This window comes from Cyprinodon tularosa, unplaced genomic scaffold, assembly GCF_016077235.1.
Source record: "Cyprinodon tularosa strain WSP-4 unplaced genomic scaffold, ASM1607723v1 ctg500, whole genome shotgun sequence".
NCBI classification, from domain to species: domain Eukaryota; kingdom Metazoa; phylum Chordata; class Actinopteri; order Cyprinodontiformes; family Cyprinodontidae; genus Cyprinodon; species Cyprinodon tularosa.
Window position 1 is genome coordinate 486,022 of NW_024039231.1, and position 23,461 is coordinate 509,482.

The window sequence follows — 23,461 nt, forward strand, 5'->3', positions numbered from 1 at the left end:
TTTTTTACCTTTCCCCAGTGTATTCCAGCATCCAGCTGCCATGCACGCGGGCATTGTCAGTTTCATTATTGCTCTGGTGAATTAACTTTATAATTCATTAAATCACCGCAAACGTATTAGTTCTAGGTATAGACAATGATCCATTGATCATACCTTGCTGACCGGACTTTTTCTTTAATGTGCAAATTGGGGATTCAAAAAGTAATTTTGGAAACTGTTTGCTGGATTTAAAAAAAATCAAACATTAAATATTATTTTCTCAATCATTTTAAATGGGTAAAAATGAAGCAGTCTTTAAGAAGAATATGGAAATGCAGTTTAGATGACCTGTAAGTATTTCATTCATAAGTCAAAACATGCTACCCTGCAACAGACTGCCGACCCGTCCCGTAACATTAAAACAACATTAAATGTTTATTCAAATGTTATTTTTCATTTTAATATACTTATTGAAAAGTATTGCAGAACAAAATTTGAATGTAACTTGGTTGACTTATTTTTTATTTAATCTTGAGTCAAAAATGCTGCTTAAAAAACATTTTTAATTTAATCAGAGTAACACTAGCTTCCATAGAGTTGAAGTTTTACATTGATATTCCTGAAATGGGCTCACACGCTGGCAGGATGTGCAGCACTTAGTCAGTTTTATCCCACAGAGAACCATCTGGCTCCAATCCAGCTGTTTATTTCATTATGTCCAGCCCCACCCTTTACAAAGATTCTGGCATTTCTTTCCACTTCAGACGTGATTCTCAGGACAAAAAAGAAGAAAAGGCACAATGGTAAGGTAATATCAGCTATCTTTATAATTCGTATTTGATCATGCAACAAGGCCTCTACTTGTTGTACTACGGGGAGAAGTGTTGAACAATTTAATTTTGTGCAAACTAAATCCTTTTTATAGATGGAAACTCTACACAGGTGAGATGCAGGAATAGTGCATGGTTTTATTATTTGATGCTTTCATAGCTTTTATAGGATTTTGAAGCTGTACTTAGAGTGTGGCTAATGAGTTTTCTGGTTCATCTGAGATTAGGGGAACTGTTTCTTTTTCATCAGGTTAACTGTATATGAGACACAAAAATGTATAAAAATATATGGAATTTTATTTTAAGTCCTATTTCTGACCCCACTGGATTTGTTTTCTGCGTTTTGTCAAATACTGCAGCTAAGGGGAATGGTCATCGCTCTGTGCCTACTTTTCATCCCTATCGGTAAGCCTGTTTCACTCTTAAATAAATACTCACACAGTGAGGTGTCTGAATTTTGCCCTGAGGTGGGAGGCTTGGATTTTAGGGTAAAGTCTGGAGCTTGAGAGTCTTCTTTTGAGAATTATGATAAACAGAATTTCCCTTCTGTTGTTGTGTAGCCGGCTCATCAGTCAGTAGAACCAGCCCTAATCAGTTTATCCTGGGATTGGTTAGATCACTGTTAGTTCATGGCTTTAATCCTTTTTTAGGTTTTAACACTTGTTCATATTTAAATTTCCTCTTCTGTAGATTTCATGTTGATTTTAAGAAAATACATTGGAAGGGATTATATGCAACATAATATAATATATTCTGCAATACTTTCCAGGAAAATGGAATTAGGTTGACTGTGTAAATAAATCTTTTTTATTTATATTTTTCCCTTAACATAGCTGGTCATACACTACCATTCAAAAGTTTGGGCTCACATTGAAAAGTCCTTATTTTTTAAGGAAAAACGCTGTACTTTTCAGTGAAGATAACTTTAAACTACCGGTAGTCTTAACTTTAAAAAAATACACTCTATACATTGCTAATGTGGTAAATGACTATTCTAGCTGCAAATATCTGGTTTTTGGTGCAATATCTACATAGGTGTATAGAGGCCCATTTCCAGCACCTCCAGTGTTCTAATGGTACAATGTGTTTGCTCATTGGCTCAGAAGGCTAATTGATGATTAGAAAACCCTTGTGCAATCATGTTCACACATCTGAAAACAGTTTAACTCGTTACAGAAGCTACAAAACTGACCTTCCTTTGAGCAGATTGAGTTTCTGGAGCATCACATTTGTGGGGTCAATTAAACGCTCCAAAATGGACAGAAAAAGAACTAGAAGAACTAAAGAGTGTGAAAAATGAAACAACACAAAAACAATTAAATTCAGTTGAATTTAGTTTATTTCTATAGCAGCAATTCACAACACATGTCATCTCAAGGCACCCTACAATTCACCAGATCACCCGGTCAAATTGATTTAAAGTTTTCTATCTAAAGAAAACCAGTTGATTGCATTGAATCATTGACTCAAAGTCCATTTCTCACAACAAACATGCTTGGAGCGACAGTGGAGAGGAAAAACCCCCTTTTAACAGGAAGAAACCTCCAGCAGAACCAGGCTCAGTGTGAGCGGCCATCTGCTGAGGCCGACTGGGGTTCAAGGAGAAAAGAAAATGTTTGGGTAGAAACTGAACTTATGCTGGATGCTGATGATGATTTGTTATTACGCTATATTGAATTAAGTGCTCATTACCTCATATTGTGTTCCTATGAATGGAAAAATAATATCGCTCTTGCTCACCTTGAGCTCCAAGGAACTCAGAGCGGAACAAAACGGGAGGAACCGCAGAGGCTGCAGGCTTTGCACAGGCGGTCTGGAGCAGAATGGGGAAGAGCGGTTATGGAGGGTGTGTTATTTGGGGGTTACGGTCCTTATAAATCAATAGAAATATAATGAGCCATGGTGTTGTGTCTATCATTATGTGGTGTAGGAGTATACAAAAATGGGGTAGAGTAGGAAGTAAGATGTAAGGAAGGAAGACCTGATGTCACAGTACTGCTGAACATGTTATGAATAAATGCTGTTAATACTGTAGTTCATTGTCTACTTGAGCTTCTACCTCGTCCTAGCTTCTAAACATTAAACATGGTGCTGTAGTGTTTCCATGTTTTTGCTGTTTTGGAACATGGGAATATGTGCTCATTCAAGTGGATTGAAATCTCCTGTATAGGAAGGAGGCAGAACTATGATGCCCTCTGAAGAGAAGGATCTGACTCTAAATTCACTATCCCTCTGATTCTTTACAACTAAGTCCTTTTTCTTCATGGCAGAAAGCTTAAGCTTCACTGGTTGTGTTACCACCTCAAGCCTTTCACATACCTACTGAGCCACAGAGTTATGACTGCATTGTGAATCCAATAATGCATAAATGTGTATTTCAGATTTAAGGGAGTTATATGAAGAGATCCATACAGGAACAATCTTTCTCCTTCACTTTCACTAATGCAGCATGACTGTTTAGACATGTTTTCTTACATATGCAAGATCCCCTGTGGACAAGATTTACTTGCTGGAAAGTGGTCCTCGTGCAAGGGTGTGGGGTGTTTGCGTTTGCATTGGCCACGCATGGAGTTGTTCTTACAGTTTTTGGTAATATGACTTGTCTTTAGACATGCAAAGGACATTTTATTTTCCTGCACACTTTTCCTCCACAGTCATGTCTGACAGTTGACACTTATGACTAGTGTGGGGATATTCACCATGCCTGCGCAGCAGCACTTGTGTTTTACTTAGGGTAAACAGTGAAAGACTTTATGGACTAGCTTAGCATGAGAGAAACACCGGACAACATCTTCTCCTTTAGCTGGCACTCCTTAACTCCACCAGAGTCAGCCATTTTATTGAGATACACAGAAAGAACATGGCGGGGGCGTGCACGAGCACTGACGTCATCACGCCACACAGTAAACATGTCTTTGCCCAATCAACAAAAATATGCTTAACAACTAGACCTGTGTAAAGCTTGACTTTCCTGTCTATCTGCGTTTTCTACCCTGATCTTCGCCATGAGTCTCTGTTTAGAAACTGAACTTGATAATGAGTGTTTCAACTCATTTGCAAAATTTTGCCATTACCACATGTTTTCAGTAAGTCACTGAATTGTCTTAGTCTAACGTAATCTTTAATACCAATCCTTGCTTTCCAATGCAGACATTGCTTTTCCAGCCAAATATCTAGATTAATTCATGGATCACCTTAAAACACAGATTATTCAGGAACAGGAAGTTGAGTGAGAATTATTGATCCTTGCAATGCTTCTTCTCTGGAAGAATTGTCTGAACTCACAGTTTCAGGATTGGTGAGGAGTGGCCTTATGGTCCCTGTGAGGGTCCACAATAGTGTTGCTAAGTTAGTGGTTTGTTGCTATATATAAAGAATTTTCAAACATCTCCAGCACCTTTATTTAAAAAAAAAAATGTCTAGCACCAAATCCAGCAACCTTTTTTGCACTGACTCTGTCCTCCTGAGCGGGGAGCGAGTGGTTCCCCCTGCCTCCTGCTCTCTTAAGGGCTTGTTAACCTCCCACAGCAGTGTGTCGCAGTGTCACAGGTATGGCGCAGATATTTTTGATTTATGCCCAATCTTGAAGCGTGGTCTGTGCTATGTTAATCCACACCACAATGCAAGAGGGACAATCACAAACCAGCTGTGGGTTTAGATATAGCTGAGGCGGTGGGGAAGTGGAAATATGCAAGGGGCAAGTTTGTGCGACAACGGAGAGACAAGAGGGGGGAAAAGAGCGGGGATCCAGGAGGAAAAAGGGTCCCAGCGTTCTGCTCTTCTAGTTAGTCCATCCGTCAATAACCTGGGATATGACCAGCCCTTCTACAGAAGACTGGATAAAGGCAGAAACAAACTGGTATCAGAACAAGAGCATGTTCCAAACACTTTTCATTACCTTCTCCTGCAACATCAGACCTTTTTACAGGAATATCTTACAGGAATATCATAACCATGCTTTTCCAACAAGGCAAGGCAGAACCTATTTATATTGTCCATTCACCAACAGACTCATTTATATAGCAAAGCTCACTCTGTGAAAGAAAGAATAACTTAGAGAATAATTGTATTTTGTCTGTTCTCACCTTTTCATGTCATTCAACATTTCAGCTTAGAAAATGTCAAACAGTGTCATGGTCTTGGTTCTGCTGTTCTTTACTTTGCTCCTTGTTTTCTAGATTTATTGGTTTAATTCCAGTTTTGTTGTATTTCTAGATTTATATTAGTTCTCATGTTTTTCTGTTGTCCTCTTTTGCCCTCTTGTGTGTGTATGTTCCTTTCCCCTTGGCTCCCTCGTTGTCTCCTCTCACACCTGTTCCTTGTCTGCTCGTTAGCCCTCCCTTTGTCTCTCTCTCCTATATATGCTCACCCTCTGCTCTCACTCTTTGTTGGTTCCTTGTCTTTGCTGTCCTTCCGTGCTGTTGTCCACGTTCCTCGTCTCTCCCTGGGTCCTCGTGTTTGGTTTTCCCCAGATGTCTCCATAGTTCTGGTTTGCTTTTGATTATTAGTTGGATTTTTGCATTCCTGCCTTTGTTACTGTTTTTGCCCCATTAAACTACCCAGAAATCTCCTCAGCCTGTCTGCCTCTGCATTTGGGTCCTCCAAACCACAACCAAACCCTGACAATAGGAACCAACCAAGATGGACCCAGCAGAGCCCAGTCTGGACGACCTGAGGGACTTTTTCCTCAATCTAGGCAATACTCTGGACTCAATATCCAACCTTACACCGCCTTGGAAGAGGGTGAGTGCAACTAGCCAACTTAAACAGATTCTCCTCTCAAACTCCACACTCATTTCTCCCCCAGTATTATCTGAACTGTTTGAAGAGTTGGAGTGGAACCACCAAGCAGCCAGCGCCCAGCTCTTCAGCAGACCTCCACCACCCAAACCATCTCTTCATCTCCTCCCTACCCTGCTGTCAATCGCCTCCGGTCCAGTTCCACCACCTTCACCAGCTGTTGGTCCCCCCATGCCGTCTGCCTCCTCCAGGCGTAAGCGCAGCCGGGGTAAGAAATCCACTCCCTCTCCGGTGGGTCAGCCTGACGCCACCACTCCCTCTCCGGCGGGTCAGCCTGACGCCACCACTCCCTCTCCGGCGGGTCAGCCTGACGCCACCACTCCCTCTCCGGCGGGTCAGCCTGACGCCTCCACTCCCATGGGTCAGCCAGCTGCCAGCCTTAGCTCCCCTCATAACCAGGTCAGTTTCTCCCTAAATCTCAGTCGTCACCTCCATGACCAACAGCTAGCCCCATCCTTAAAGAAACTCATTATTACACCCCCTACAGTCAGTGCTCCCCATATTAAGGAGTCTCAATTATGGACCTTCTTTTATGGGGAGAGGGAAGATCTTTTCCTTTTCCTGCCACCTCCATCAGTTTCAGTGCCCATTAACGGGCCAGTTTCCCTAGCTCCAGTGCCCAGTAGAGGGCCAGATTTCCTAGCTCCAGTGCCCAGTAGAGGGCCAGATTTCCTAGCTCCAGTGCCCAGTAGAGGGCCAGATTTCCTAGCTCCAGTGCCCAGTAGAGGGCCAGATTTCCTAGCTCCAGTGCCCAGTAGAGGGCCAGATTTCCTAGCTCCAGTGCCCAGTAGAGGGCCAGATTCCCTAGCTCCAGTGCCCAGTAGAGGGCCAGATTCCCTAGCTCCAGTGCCCAGTAGAGGGCCAGATTCCCTAGCTCCAGTGCCCAGTAGAGGGCCAGATTCCCTAGCTCCAGTGCCCAGTAGAGGGCCAGATTCCCTAGCTCCAGTGCCCAGTAGAGGGCCAGATTCCCTAGCTCCAGTGCCCAGTAGAGGGCCAGATTCCCTAGCTCCAATGTCCAGTAGAGGGCCAGATTCCCTAGCTCCAGTGCCCAGTAGTGGGGCGGTTTCCCCAGTACCTGAGCCCATTAGTGGGGCGGTTTCCCCAGTGCTAGAGACTCCTGAGCCCATTAGTGGGCCGTTTAGCCTAGCGCCAGAGACTCCTGAGCCCATTAGCGGGCCGTTTAGCCTAGCGCCTGAGACCCCTGAGCCAGCCTTGAGCTGTCTTGAGTCAGCTCTGTGCCTTTTAGAAACCCCTGAGTCAGCTCTGTGCCTTTTAGAAACCCCTGAGTCAGCTCTGTGCCTTTTAGAAACCCCTGAGTCAGCTCATAGCAGTCTAGAGACCCCTGAGCCGGCTCTGAGCCGTCTAAAGACCCCTGAGTTAGTTTGGTGCCGTCTAAAGACCCCTGGGTTAGCCCCTGTGCCGTCTAAAGACCCCTGAGTTAGCCCTGTGCCGTCCAGAGACCCCTGAGTTAGCCCTGTGCCGTCCAGAGACCCCTGAGTTAGCCCTGTGCCGTCCAGAGACCCCTGAGTTAGCCCTGTGCCGTCCAGAGACCCCTGAGTTAGCCCTGTGCCGTCCAGAGACCCCTGAGTTAGCCCTGTGCCGTCCAGAGACCCCTGAGTTAGCCCTGTGCCGTCCAGAGACCCCTGAGTTAGCCCTGTGCCGTCCAGAGACCCCTGAGTTAGCCCTGTGCCGTCCAGAGACCCCTGAGTTAGCTCTGTGCCGTCCAGAGACCCCTGAGCAGAACTTAAAGGAGGTGTCTGAATACGAGGTATGTGGCTTTACGCCTCCTAGGACCTCTCTGCAGGCGCTCCAGACCGCCAAGAGCCCTCTGCGGGCATCACAAGCCACTTCAGAGACTGAACCTTTGCCGCCATGTGCGGTTTCTTCCATGCTGGATTTGGAGCCACAGTCGGCGGTGTTAAAGTGAGAAGGATTTGTCCCCTTCAAAGTAAAGGCTGTAACGCCCCGGGGCCTCCTCACACGGTTCTTTTCCTGGGAGCAAGTTATTTACTACTCTTAACTCAAACTCGTTAAAACCATATAAAAAAGGACTATAAAAACAGGAGTAAAAAAGTAACAGAGTTTATTCTAGATCAGGTCGTTACAGGACAGAGAAAAATGCTTCGAGCTATGCACAGCTGTGGTCTCAAAAATCACGTCCGCAAGTGTCCGGCAAAGTTTGAGCCCCGAACAACGTCATCACCTGCTTCTTATACCTTCTGAGTCTGTGTCGCATCATGTGGATGCTTAGCTGTCCGTATCAGAAACTGACACGCCATCCATGTCTTGAACTCCATGCAGGTTGCCTCTCTGTCTCAGGGTTACAGATACAGCAGCTCTCCTATCAGACCGGCTCGAAGATGTGCCGATATTCTGTGTACTCTTAGAGACACAAAGGCTGTCTTGATTAGATGACCTCCGTACACACCGTGATATCCACAATGTGAAGGAAGGCCTTCTGCTCTGTCTAATCTGACTAACAAATTAACAGTGCACATGATGTACAGTTGTGTTCGAAATAATAGCAGTGCCTTTAGAAAAATGAGTAAATGTCAAAATTCTTCAAAGAAATTGTACTTTAATGAACACAGATACATTGGGGACACAGTACATTCTATTCCAAAGCAAAACAATTGCGCAAAGTCATCAAAACTTAAATAATAATAATAATATTTCAAATAAAGTAAGAAATGGCATGTTCAAAAGAATAGCAGTGTTGCCATCTTTCCTTGGAAACTCAAAAATGTACTGTACAAACAAAGAAATTCTTGATAAGTGAACCTAGCTGAGTATCCTAAACTAATATTTTGTTGCAAAACCACGGTTTCTGATGACTGCTTCACATCTGTGGTGCATGGAGTCAACCAACTTCTGGCATCGTTCCACAGGTATTGCAGCCCAGGATAATTGCACTGTATTCCACAATTCCTCAGCGTTTCTTGGTTTTGCCTCATGCACTGCACTTTTTATGTCAGCCCACAAGTTTTCAATGGGATTAAGGTCCGGGGATTGTGCTGGCCACTCCATCAGTTGAATCTTGTTCATCTGGAACCATGCTTTTGCTCGCTTGCTGGTGTGTTTGGGGTCATTATCCTGTTGAAAGGTCCACCTCAAAGGCATTTCCTCCTCAGCATATGGCAGCATGACCTCTTCCAGGATCCTGATGTACTGGAACTGATCCATGATCCCTTGTATGCGGTGAATCGGACCAACACCATAGTATGAAAAACATCCCCATATCATGATGCTTGCACCACCATGCTTAATGGTCTTCAGTGAGTACTGTGGCTTGAATTCTGTGTTTGCAGGGCGTCTGACATACTGCCTGTGACCCTTAGACCCAAAAAGAACAATCTTGCTTTCATCTGTCCACAAGATATTATGCCATTTCTTTTCAGGCCAGTCAATGTGCTCTTTGGCAAATTGTAAATGCTTCTGCACATGTCTTTTTCTCAGCAGTGGGACTTTGCGGGGGCTTCTTGCTGGAAGGTTAACCTCAGTAAGACGTCTTCTGATTGTCACAGTACTCACTGTCAACTGAAGGTCTTGCTTGATCCTCTTGGATCCCATCATTGGCTGAGTCTTCGCCAGTTTGGCTATTCTTCTGTCCATTCGAGGGGTTGTCTTTCTTTTTCTTCCTCGTTTTTCAGTTTTTTGCTCCCATTTCAGGGCATTTGAGATCATTTTAGCTGAACAGCCAATGATTTTCTGCACCTCTTTGTATGTTTTCCCTTCTTTAATCAATTTTTTTATTAGGAAACGCTCATCTTCAGAACAGTGTCTTGAACGACCCATTTTCCTTGTTTTTTCAGGACAAATGCACAGCCAGCATGCCAGTTGTCTTGATCCTTAAATACGGATCACCTGTTAACACCCTTTTTTCCCAGAATACCCTCCCTAATTGATGCCCTCTCTAATTGAACTCACCACTGCTATTTTTTTGAACACACCCTTTTCAGTTAAGCATTCAATTTCACAGAATCCACAGTATGCATGGCTGTCCTGTTGGGTTTGTTGGTTTTCTATACCTTTATTTTACCCCCCAGAAACTTATCTGGGGTATAGAGTTTGAAATGTTAATAAAACAAGTGATTTTCTTGCTGCTGTTGAGGCACTGCTATTATTTCGAACACAACTGTATAAATAATAACACCTAACAACTCCCCCTGATAAGTTACCGTTTTTACAGGTGACTTAAAAACACAAGAAGCGACACATCTTTGAAGGACCGGGTGACCCAGAGAGCATCTATAATTAGTCATGTATCATTAATTAGGGATCAAAAGTAATCACAATCAAAGCTTCACAGACCAAATGTTCTCACTCAAGACCACAGTTTCAGCATTTAACTACAATTTGGGTGTCATCTAATTAAAGGAAAGCTGTTTTAGTTTCCTATGCGCACATTATTTTAAGTTACCTTAGACTAGATAACCTAAGCCTATAAAGCTAATAAGGCCAAATTCATCTACTCTCACTCCCACCTGGAGGCCTCCTAAACGTGACCGCTCCTCATGGATAAACCATCTATCCAACTTTACCAACCAGTCAGTCACAGTAGGGGACGTCGCAGGACAGGTTGGGCCGTTCTCCACCGGAAAACGCTACCCTCTCTAAAAGGTAGTAAAAACTGGGGTGACCCCAGGGAAATCCCACTCTCGGGCAATTTGAGCAAGAAAACCCCGTTTTGAATCTGATAATTATCATTACCAACTACTTAAAGAACCTGTAAGGTTCAGAGTCTTTCTACATCAAAGAAAAAATGGCATAAAACGTGATCTTGGTGGGTCTGGAGCAAAATGTTTCCATGATCTTCATCAAAACAAAATCAAAATAAATCAAAACATATACATCACAATTAGGTTAAATCAAAGAACTATCCTGGTCCGAGTTAAAAACAAATGGTGAATATCACTGATGATGATGAATTCTTTCAGTGTCTCTATCACACATCAATCAAATTAATCAATCAGAGTCTCGTATGGCCTCCTCCACGGCCACTTTGTTCGCCATGCAGTCCAATGGCCGATAGATGCTGAATCCATGTGGTGGTTCTCATGGACTGTTCTCATCACAGTTCATCAACCCTTTCCTCCGGGATCCTTCGACACACAGAGAGTGCAGTCAGTGTTCTTATCAGGATAAGCAGTGTCTTTAATGAGCAAGTCTTTATTCACTCAAAATCTAAGTCACAACCAGATATTCTTATCCACAATTACTTTCCCTTTATCCCTTAAATCACCATTAAACTGACTACATTTAAATTAATTATCCATGGACTCTGTGTTTTTTCAGCAGATTATTTCAGTGTCTATTCAAAAAACAAAAAATAAAAATAAATAAAAAAGAAATCCCCAAAAACATTAAACATTTAACATAACCTACCGTTCAATGCCTGGCAGTTGAAAGTTATTTATACCAGTATGTACTCAGCCTGAACATCCTATGGATGTTTCAGCTCATCATTTTTGTTCATATAAGCTCAAAATCACTGCAACTAATATAATCTAATTCAAGGAACCTGTAAATATTTAGAAAACATTTAACCCTTTTTTACACATTGTAACACTCAATTCATGGATTAAATAAATGAATTTTAAAACCATTTCTACATCATAGCATATTAAGTTTTAGTTTCGTCTAAACTTGTAACTGCATTTTAGTTTACTGCTACACCCTCCCCAGAAAATTATTAGAAGTTCTTTAATCTCTAAGGAAAAAACCCAGCTTGGCGCAGATTCCCCCTATTAAAAACTCCCCCACCAGACCTTGTATCCGTGAATGTTAGTGCATGAAAAAAAACCTAATTCCCATGTGGACCCTTGTGTGTTCTTCCAGTCGTTAACCGTGTGTGGGCGTGTTGTTACGTGACAGTATGTGTGTGTGTCTATGTGAGTGGATCTATACGTGGGAAACTGGTCAGGAGCCATCCCGCTACTGGTTTGGAAGAAAAAGTGTTTCTTGGAGCAGTGATCCTCTCAAACATGCAAAAAAGTTTGATGTTCGGACAAGTCCATCAGGTTTCCCTCTGTTACCACAGCAGCTTTGAACCATAAGAGTCTTGGGGCCATGTGTCCCCACACCCCCTGAAGGATAAGTCTTTACCTGTGTCATCAGCAGTATCACATAGAGGTAGAAGGAAACAGTGCGTCAAAGGTGTTCCTCCCTTCAAGAGGAAATGTCATATTGAAATGTTCATCTGCTCAGAGCACAGGATTGTACTCTGACTTGCTGCTGCGTTCCCAAAACTCAGCAGTACACAGTTCCTGCAGGTGTTGAAATCGACTGCACCCCCTCTATGCAAAGTGTCCAGCTATAGTCCATTTAAAATATTCTCCAAAAAGTAGTGCTCCGATGAGAAAAACAAACAAAACAAAAACAAAGAACAAAATAAAAACAAGAAAAAAGAAAATCTGTTCCAACATCCCCAGAACCAGTCAATAGTTGTCATATCTGGACCCCTGACCAGATCCAAAAATGTGCAGGAAACATAATCTCTTCTCATATGTGTTATCTCAAATAAACTAAACACTAAAGTGTGCATCCCCTCTAAAGTATTAATTGCAGCTCTAGTGAAGTAAAGTCAGGTGTTCTTATTGCTTCATGCATAAAAAGTATGGTTACCCATCCCCCAAATCATATATAGCCCCTCAAATGCTATTTATAACTCTGCTCGCAGTAAAAAAACAAACAAAAAAAACAAATAAAATTAATCAAAACAAATAAAATAAAATAAAAAGATAAAATAAATGGTGAAGTTTTAGTCCCTGGGCCTGATATTGAATCGCCATAAGCTCATTAACACTATAAGTCTTCATCGTTATTGCTTATATTGAAAGAAACCATCATTTGCTTTAAACATTTGCTCCTAAAATGTTATAATTTCCCCTAAATTGCATTTTGTTGATGCAACTTTACCATTCCCAAAAGTTAAAGTTTCAACTTGTTGTCCCTTTAATAATATTATGCTAATTAATAACTGACCAAACCATTTATCAAAAAAAAAACCCAGTCTAATTTATCACATAGTAAAACATCTCTAAATCCTCTTATTTATTCCTCTATTTAAGAATACCCCACCCCCTGATGATATAAAGAAAATTTAGCAGACCATTTAAAATCTGTCGGTAAAGTTACTCCTATAATTTATACTCTATGTTGTTGCCATCGCTTCTGATATTTCTCTTTAAGAAAATAAATAAATAAAGCAATAATACTAATAATCCCCAAACTACTGCCGCGTTGTTCAGAAAGATATTACATCTACCTGTTGATCCCCGTAAAGCAAAAATATTATTCATAGATCTGTATTAATAAACCGGTTTAAAATAAGTTGCCCATAATTTTTCATTGTGAATAAGAAATCTGGTGTGTCAGTTCACTTATCTTTTTTTTTTTTTCATCCGTCTTGTCCGATGATCCCATGACCTTCCATCAACCCATCACTGCCAGTGTTCTTTTCTCGTCCAAAGCAGTGGGCATCCAGTCATTTCCTTAATGTTCGCATCTCAGCAGCTGCAAACCATCCCTCCTTCTGTAGTTTAGGAGCAAAGTTTGTCTCTGTGCCCCTTGTAGGTTAATCCATCCTGTGACTCAAGAAAGAAAGTGTCCAATGTCTCTCCAAACGAAGATTCATTGTTCATTTTGAAACATTCCCATCCGTAGTGTAGTCAAAACTATTCAAAAAAACTTAACATGCGTGCCACGTCTTTTTTTTTTTTTTTTTTTCATAAAGGCTAAGATGTTAGTAAACAAACAGAAAACAGAAAACAAACAAAGAAACATACAGACACAAACAACGACAAACATGTAAGACAACAAAAACCCCAGTGGTGCCTCTGACTTCTCCAAATAGTTGTTGGTTCATCTTGTCATTCGTTAAATGCCTCTGCCAGCATGACTGCTCTTAATGGGGGGCGCAATTCCACCCCAACAAAAGTCTGTGAGCTTCAAACCACCACATCCATCTCTACCTCATAGGTCATATCAGAACCAGAGAGGAATTAAAACAAACCCAGAGCTCACCAGAATGGCCTTCAGCCGGGAACAAAACATGCAGCCACAATCTCTACACCCTGTCTCTGGCATGCTGCGTTCTCACACCATTTCTCTAATGTCCTAATCCATGGTTCCGATCCAGTCCAGTTACTAACCAAGTCAGTCCAGTCAGTTCGAACCTATTCAAATCCTCCTATCAAAAAGTTTTCAACTATCTGAACCCCCCTCTCTCTCTTGCTCTAGTCACTCTCAGCCAAGTTGTCCATTTAACATGCCAGAACTTCTGCAGCTGTTGGGAAAATAAGGGTTAATGCACATCTTAGCCCATTTAGGCCTAAAACGCCTGGAAAAAACACCTTAAAAACCTATGGCCGATTTTAAAAAATACCCCTAAAACCTGAAGTTTTTCTGTAAATTCAGCAACTGTGTCAACGCCTAAATTATTGATATCTCAGCTTCTGTAGCAGATAGAACTCAAAATATATTTTATCTTTGAAATTCTTCCAAAAAAAAAATGTGAAAAGCAGTAATCAAAAAAAAAAAAAATTCAACCTTTTATTTTTTCCATATGTGATCATGTCTTCATTGAGAATGTGCAATATAAAACGTTTTCAAAATAAAGAACAAACATTACATAAATAACTATCTGATGATTACTTATTAACAGTATTATTATGCATAATAATGCATATGTCTGTGTTATAAATTGCATACAACCTACCTCCAGATGGCCACAAATCTGTCCCGGGACATATTTTGGGGGAACTGCGTCCTGAAGAGAGGTTTACATACACAGCCCAATAAATGTCTTCATCTCCGTCACAGTCACGGGTGACCACTTTGCCATCTTTGCTCTTGTTGGAGTTTGGTTTGTTTGGTCACTGTACCTATTCGTCTCGGTAACTAGATGCATCCAAAGTTCTTCATTAAAAATATGCTCAAATGCCTGCAGCGGTGTGGCGTCTGCAGGCAAATCAACTTTCACTCCAGGTGTGCGGTTGAAAACAGTCCGTGCATTGCGGTGGTAGTTCGATTGGTTCAGCGCGTTCAAAGTCATCATTTTCATCTATACCGTCATCAAAGCTGACACCCTCCTCAAAATCACTGCCTTCCGACAACTCTTCTCTGTCAAACTCCTCCATGTTTGCTTGAAAAAAACTTCTTTCTTCTTGCTTGACTTATATGCTCTCCCGGCGTCAATGGTAGAATGACGCAACAGCACCCCCGGCTTGAATGGTAGAAATGCGGTAATGCTTTCCCGGCCTAAATGGGTTAAACAAAACACAATGAAGGATGAGACTTTTGTCAGCCTGTCCTGGAAGAAAAAATGTTAACATTTAAGGATTGTTACAAACACAGCCTGAAAAAGAAAAAAGGAACATGTTTAAGCAAAACGATCTCCTGATCCTCCTTAAATGGGCCTCTGAATAATCATGCCTGCTCCCTGACAGCCGCACTGTCACTCTCTACAAGCAGGGAAAAAGTAAATGACCCCTCTGGTTTGTTACCAGGAAAAAGCAATCAAAAAGTTCATCAATTAGTCAATAGTTAAGCACTTAATTCACAGAAATTTGTAAAGGTAGTAGAATCTAACACTTCATGCAAAGAAAGTAAGGCCCAGATGAACAGTGAAAAGATAAGTGTTAGTAATGATTAGAGATTCAAATTAATCAGTTCGTGCCTAGGCAGTTTCCAAACGGCATTATACACAGATAAAAATACTTATGGATAAAAACTGAAGGCTGAAAAAACCCAGGGTCAGGTCACACCGAAAACGTTCTTAACTCTCCAGCCTTGTTTATAAAAGTTGACCCCGCTAATCTGCTGAGCTCCTGCGGGTATCTTGGCCATATGCTGTGTCCAGTTCCAGCTCGAGGTGTGATTTATCCTGTCCCTAATCAATCACTAATAAAATCCTAATGAGAGAAAAATGAAACTAATCAATCTCTAATGCAAATCTAATGATTGAAAATGAAACTACCTTTAAATTAAAATCATGTAATGCCCTCGTCTGAGATTTTAGTTTCCCAAAAAGTAAAAACACCCATTCTGCTTCTTTCTGGATAATTACTTATATATTTAATTATTTTTCTAATCTATAATCTATTAATCTACAGTATCTCAGCTGCACTCCACACCCAAAAATTACCTCACACCTTACAACAGCAACCTGCTCTGGTCTTGTCAGAGCCTCTCATAGGTGGGGCCCCTGAGCAACATGTTTGATACGATTACCCTTCTGTTATGCCCCCAGTGCTCCTTCTCAATCCTGTAAAAATGCAAATCATGTTAATGTCACATCAAAAAATATTCTTAATCATTCCCAACTTGACCACACACATTCTACCTCACATGCGTTCCACATTTAGGACAGACAGACAGACATTGGCCACATAAAGTTTGTTTAATCCATCAGTATCAATTTAGATTTATCTTCTTAGAGGATTTTTCCCAATTTAAACAAAAATCATAATCTTTTCACCAGTCCGGTCTTAAGACCTCTACACCAGTGCTTTTCAGCCTCATTTTAGGATCCTTGTTAAACTATATGTGCACATTAATGGAACTCCACCAACTTTTAGGATTAGACAAACAAGTTACCTAATCCGGGCATCAGTCTCTTCTAGTTTTATGAGGAATATCATTTTATCGTCTCTCTCTTTTCCTTTTATAAGAGAAGAGAAGGAAAGAGAAAAACACCTCAGAAGGTCCGTTTCAACCTGATCCGCTCGCTTATTTCCAGTCTCGGTTTTTCGTAAATGTCCTTATGGGAGGTATACTGGCAAACTCTAGCCGGCTATGTGACTGGTTTCTGTCTGTGCGTCTGTTTTCAGAAGTGCATCTTTCGTGTCTGCAGGCAGACCGGGAATAAAATCACCGTCCCTTTCTGCATGCAGAAACCGTTGGGCTTTCCAACCAACTTATCCTAGTGAGCAGTATAGTTCTTGAAGACGTTTGCGCAGTCGCCTTCAGTCGGACTTTCAACCGCTACCCACAGCAGAACGCACGACTTTCTTCCTCTCTCTCTCTCCTTTTTTTTTTTTTTTTATGTGTACACGTTCGCAATGTAAAAAAAAAATAAAAACCAACAAATACAACAAAACAAAAACCGCAAAAACAAAAACTAAAATCACTCTGAGCAATTTCTCTGTCCTCTTTTGCATAAAAAGCTTCAGCTCACTTCAGAAAATCACAACACAGCCAAAGTGTTTTAACAGTAAAAACACTGGAGATATTTTGTAATAAGGAATCTCCTCACCTTATCAGTTGTTTCGGCCGCAGGCTGTGGAGCTTTTTCTGTCGGTGGCTCTGTTGTCCTGCTTCCAGGTCACGGGCGGAAACACCAATTTGTTAAAGTGAGAAGGATTTGTCCCCTTCAAAGTAAAGGCTGTAACGCCCCGGGGCCTCCTCACACAGTTCTTTTCCTGGGAGCAAGTTATTTACTACTCTTAACTCAAACTCGTTAAAACCATATAAAAAAGGACTATAAAAACAGGAGTAAAAAAGTAACAGAGTTTATTCTAGATCAGGTCGTTACAGGACAGAGAAAAATGCTTCGAGCTATGCACAGCTGTGGTCTCAAAAATCACGTCCGCAAGCGTCCGGCAAAGTTTGAGCCCCGAACAACGTCATCACCTGCTTCTTATACCTTCTGAGTCTGTGTCGCATCATGTGGATGCTTAGCTGTCCGTATCAGAAACTGACACGCCATCCATGTCTTGAACTCCATGCAGGTTGCCTCTCTGTCTCAGGGTTAAAGATACAGCAGCTCTCCTATCAGACCGGCTCCAAGATGTGCCCATATTCTGTGTACTCTTAGAGACACGAAGGCTGTCTTGATTAGATGACCTCCGTACACACCGTGATATCCACAATGTGAAGGAAGGCCTTCTGCTCTGTCTAATCTGACTAACAAATTAACAGTGCACATGATGTATAAATAATAAAAAAAATAATAATAAAAAAAAAAAATAAATAATAAAAAAATATAACAGCGGTCTCCTCTGTTCCTGACGTGGAGCCGCAGTCGGCGGTCTCCTCTGTTCCTGACGTGGAGCCGCAGTCGGCGGGCCCCTCTGTTCCTGTCCAGGGGCCGCAGTCGGCGGGCCCCTCTGTTCCTGAACCGCGGTCGGCGGTAATCACTGAGACTGTTCCTGAGCCGCGGTCGGCGGTAGCCTCTGGGGGTGTTCCTGAGCCGCGGTCGGCGGTAGCCTCTGGGGGTGTTCCTGAGCTGAGCCGCGGTCGGCGGTAGCCTCTGGGGGTGTTCCTGAGCCGCGGTCGGCGGCCACCTCAGAGCCTGTTCCTGAGCCGCGGCCGGCGATCCCTCCTGCTCCGGTTCCAGAGCCGCAGTCGGCGGCCACCTTAGAGCCTGTTCCCGAGCCGCAGCCGGCGATCCCTCCTGCTCCGGTTCCAGAGCCGCAGTCCGCAGTCCCCTCAGAGACTGTTGCTGAGCTGCTGAAACGGAGACGTTGTCCTCCCCCAAGGTTCCTGCGGCTGCGTCTGAGGCGGCGTCCCCGAAGTTTCCTTCGTCAGAGACGGCGTCGCCGTCGGCGTCCTCCAGAGACCCTCCTTGGTCAGAGACGGCGTCGGCGTCCTCCAGAGACCCTCCTTGGTCAGAGACGGCGTCGGCGTCCTCCAGAGACCCTCCTTGGTCAGAGACGGCGTTGGCGTCCTCCAGAGACCCTCCTTGGTCAGAGACGGCGTCGGCGTCCTCCAGAGACCCTCCTTGGTCAGAGACGGCGTCGGCGTCCTCCAGAGACCCTCCTTGGTCAGAGACGGCGTTGGCGTCCTCCAGAGACCCTCCTTGGTCAGAGACGGCGTCGGCGTCCTCCAGAGACCCTCCTTGGTCAGAGACGGCGTCGGCGTCCTCCAGAGACTCTTCCTGGCCTCGCGGCCGCCCTCCAGAGACTCTTCCTGGCCTCGCGGCCGCCCTCCAGAGACTCTTCCTGGCCTCGCGGCCGCCCTCCAGAGACTCTTCCTGGCCTCGCGGCCGCCCTCCAGAGACTCTTCCTGAGTCTCTCCAGAGACTCTTTCGGGCCTCGCGGCCGCCCTCCAGAGACTCTTTCGGGCCTCGCGGCCGCCCTCCAGAGACTCTTTCGGGCCTCGCGGCCGCCCTCCAGAGACTCTTTCGGGCCTCGCGGCCGCCTTCCAAAGACTCTTCCTGGCCTCGGGCCTCGCGGCCGCCCTCCAGAGACTTTGTTTGCCCTCGGCCACCTTGGGTGGGTTGTTTTGGTTTTTGTTTGGACTCTGCGTTTGGTTTTGTATTTCGTGCCCTCCTTCCTGGTTCCCCCTCCGCCCACCCAGGGTGGGTTATTTTTTTTGTTTCTGGACATTTTAGGGCGTCTGGGATCCGCCCTTAAGTGGGGGGCACTGTCATGGTCTTGGTTCTGCTGTTCTTTACTTTGCTCCTTGTTTTCTAGATTTATTGGTTTAATTCCAGTTTTGTTGTATTTCTAGATTTATATTAGTTCTCATGTTTTTCTGTTGTCCTCTTTTGCCCTCTTGTGTGTGTATGTTCCTTTCCCCTTGGCTCCCTCGTTGTCTCCTCTCACACCTGTTCCTTGTCTGCTCGTTAGCCCTCCCTTTGTCTCTCTCTCCTATATATGCTCTCCCTCTGCTCTCACTCTTTGTTGGTTCCTTGTCTTTGCTGTCCTCCCGTGCTGTTGTCCACGTTCCTCGTCTCTCCCTGGCTCCTCGTGTTTGGTTTTCCCCAGATGTCTCCATAGTTCTGGTTTGGTTTTGATTATTAGTTGGATTTTTGCATTCCTGCCTTTGTTACTGTTTTTGCCCCATTAAACTACCCAGAAATCTCCTCAGCCTGTCTGCCTCTGCATTTGGGTCCTCCAAACCACAACCAAACCCTGACAAACAGTATGATTTCAGTATTGAAGTAAAATTTATTTCACCCATTCATGAGTTGTGAAGTACTGTTGGAGGGACTGGAGGCTGACGAAAATTCTCGTATCTGTGGGATTTCTAGTGGTAAGGTACTAAACAGGAAATAGGCATGCTGTCGTCAAGCAGGTCAGGCTGCCTGCAGCAGATAAAGAGAACTCCTCCCCCTGTCCCCTACCGTTAATTCAGGAGCTTCAAAAGCAACAAAATTTCAAAAAAATCAAAGACCAGAAGTTTGGAGATGTGAATTGGAAAGGTCTAACCTTACCAGCAGTCCTGTGCTCTCACCTCAGTTTAGCTCTGGTTGCTTAGCAATTGTGAGAGCCTGAGGCATAGACCTATGAAGCATGAACAGTATTTTTTAACATATTTTATTTTTGTATATTTATTATTCAGCAGAGGAAACCCTAAATCTTAGAAAATACAAATTAATATTGCAACATTGATATGAATGGTCTTGGTGTAAAATAAGTGCTATAAATGCCATATGACAGAGGTTGAGGTCAAACCTTCATAAATTGTTATTTAGATGAGGAGAAGGGGTCTTAATTTCATTTTTAATTGGAGATGTTGACAAACAGAACATGCCTTCAGCATTTCACGTTTTGATGAATTTCAGCTGCACTACTAACCAGTGCTGTCCCTGACCAAATTGAAAAATGATATTTGAAGACCCCCCCCCCCCACCCACCCACCCTAACCCACAAACCTCTCCCCACCCCAGATGTATCATTAAAAAAATCACTGTATAGTGACATACAGTTGCTTTTTGTATCTCTGCTTCTGTCTCCTTGAACCCCAGTCGGCCTCAGCAGATGGCCGCTCATACTGAGCCTGGTTCTGCTGGAGGTTTCTTCCTGTTAAAAGAGTTTTTTCTCTCCACTGTCGCTACAAGCATGCTTAGTGTGAGGGATTGTTGAAGAGTCAATGAGTCGATGCAATCAACTGGTTTTCCTTAGATAGAAAGCTTTGAATCAATTTGACTGGGTGATCTGGTGACATGTGTTGTGAATTGGCGCTATATAAATAAACTGAAGTGAATTGAAAATGGACATGCCATGTATATAGACCCTTATTAAAAAGACCAAATACATACAGCCTTTAACCTGAAATTATTAAATATTAAATAAAAAACTTCAACCTGAAATAAATGAAACATTTAAAAAAAATGTAAAATGAAATAATTAAATAAATAATAAACAAAAAAAAAATCAACCTGTATTCCTATTATTAATGCAAATGCTGCTACTATTACTAGCACCACCACTACAATTAGTACTGGCCTTTTAGTTCTACTTCTACTAATACTCACAAACAGTAATCCTAATGCTATCTATTATTATATTTTCATTATTGATGTTTTTGTATTATTAATATGCTCAAACTGCAGTTCTATCAAAATATAATTCAGTATAGACTGTTATAAAAAATCTTATCTCCTCAGCTATGATCGGCATGCTGTGGGAACACCACAACTGGGTTAACTCGCTATATTTACATGATACCATTGAACGCAACATATAGACATCAACACACCAGTTGTAGTCGGCTCTAACAAGTCAAAAATATGCTGTTAACATTCGATAAACATGGCGTAGCAAAGGTAGGAGGGATTCGAACTGGTAAAAGAGCAAAACAATAAAGCACACTTATTATGCCCTGGCTTCCTTACATGTTACTCTCCTGTCAGAGCTCAGAACAGAGTACCCAGTATTCAAGCAGACAGCCAGTATGACATCTCAAAAAGCGTTAATTTAAAGTGACGGATCAGCAGTAAACAGCTAGGGCGTTTAAGTCAGGAACCTCTGCAAGGGGAAAACACAGGTTAGTGACCACGTCAATCTGGGGGAGGCTGATTACAAACGTGTGAGTCCCTAACCTGGTCTTAAAGTTCAGTCCGTGCCCAGAGGACGAAGATACGACGAACACTGCCCAGAGAGTCCCATACACTGAAGCCCCGGAGACTGGAGAACAGGCAGGAGATCTGAACCGAGCAGATAAAGGAAGGCAGGATAATCCAGAGGGCGAAGCCAAAGCCGGTGTCGAGAAGGTGCTCAGGAGTCTGGGCCATAAGATAAAAGATCTGAAGAGGTGCCAAAGGGAAAGCCAGGATGGCGTTAGGAAGCACTTCCAGGTTCAGTAAACAGAATCCAGCAGGAGTCTGAAGACAGGTCAGGCAAACACACCAGAATGGGAACAGACAATTTCAGAGGTGCGAAGGCAGACTGGGTCAGCATCAGGCAATCAGAAAACAATAATACTAACTAGAAAACTCTCACCAAGGGCTTGAATAATTTGGAACTGATGACTGAGAGAAGAGAGGTTGAATAGAGGCTTGAACAGGTGAAACAGATGAGCAGTAATGAGAAACTGGGCGTAGCTAGGCAGCACTAATCCAGGGTGATGGTGTCTCCAGATATGTAGTGGTTGGGGGACAGAGGCCATGCAGATTGCCAGCTAGGGGTTAGAATCAGCTTTTTTAGCCAATGGGAAGAGAGCCAAATGCGCATTGTTAACCAATTAACCAATGTTTGAAAAACATGTTAACCCAGCATTTTTTGGGGGTTAGGGTTAGGGTACATACTTAGATATGTTTGGATATTTAGCTATATATATTTTAGACCACTGCTCTCTTTTATAGAGTGTAGTCTTTCTAAGATGGCAAAAGTCTGATCGCTTTGTCTTAACAAAGTTTTAGAATTAGTCACTCTTTTATGAAATGAAATGCTGTCAGAGCTTTATATATATATATATATATATATATATATATATATATATATATATATATATATATATATAACCTGCCTACTGCTTTTTATTAGCCACTGGTTTAAAGTGGCTAATAAAAGTTGATATATCTAACCTCAAGGTGCCTCTCCATCTGATTGTAGATGCAGCGTTAACCAGAGAGCAAGGAAACTATGGCTATTTTGATATTTGCAGCATCAACGTCACCACTGCCAGGTTTGAACATGCTATTGAATCTCATTGATAACACTTATTAATACTTTTTTTGCCTCAATCGATTCATGCTGTTTAATTCTTTTTAAGGTTGAATTGTTATTATGCAGCATGCGATCCCTCCCCAACCTTCAGCTGTGAACTCTTCTCGAATGGGAATTTCCTTGGAAAAGCAACTGACAAATCTTGTGAATATTTCACTGTCCCACGGCCAGCTACTAAAACGACTTACACCTGTATATTAGAAAGGAAGAAAACGCAAGAAAATAGAACAAAACAGGTATTGTTCAATCAAAAGAAAAACAACACAGGTTAGTACTTAATATTAATTAATATTAATATATTAATATTGTATGTGTTTTTCATATATTGTATTAAAGACTGATGGCAAGGGTGAATCTAGAGGGGTGGCCAGGGGGGCCATAGCCACCCCTAGACAGTCATTGGCCACCCGTATGGCCACCCCTACAAGGTGATTTGTGGTTGCCTCTGGGATGTAATTCAATACCCCATCATGTAAAATTTTCAACGTGGAGATTTTAATGCTGGTATATCAACTGAAATGAATAGAAAATGCTGGAAAAAAAAAAGAATTCACAACAATATAGTACTAGAGATGATTAATACAGGATGTTTGCTCTTTTCTGAAACAGGTTTTGGGTTTTATAGGGAGGAGTTTGTCTCTGCAGTCACCTAGGAATCTTCTATGTAATTAAAGATAAAGAGCATTTCTCCACCCATTTAATGTATATATTATGTTGTACCGTAAATCCATATAGGCTTGTCCCGATCCGATCCACGTATCGGATCGGGACGCCGATATTGGCAAAAAAATGCGTATCGGCAAAGCATGTAAAATGCCGATCCAGACTGCCGATCCAGTTTTAAAAAAAAAAATGCGGTCCGTATTTTCCAGTTTTGCCGATTGAAACGATCCATTCCACTATTTTGCGCCAGTGTTCCCCTGTTTTGCATTTTTATTAAAACTTACAGTAATA

General features: G+C 42.6%; 1 long non-coding RNA gene across 1 annotated transcript; it reads left to right on the forward strand.

Moving 5' to 3' along the window:
- Positions 1 to 669: 669 nt before the first annotated feature.
- Positions 670 to 22,711, forward strand: LOC119795159. The gene is made up of 4 exons (XR_005282301.1): positions 670 to 782; positions 1,169 to 1,214; positions 22,394 to 22,466; positions 22,554 to 22,711. It is a non-coding gene; the product is annotated as an uncharacterized LOC119795159 (long non-coding RNA).
- Positions 22,712 to 23,461: the final 750 nt, after the last annotated feature.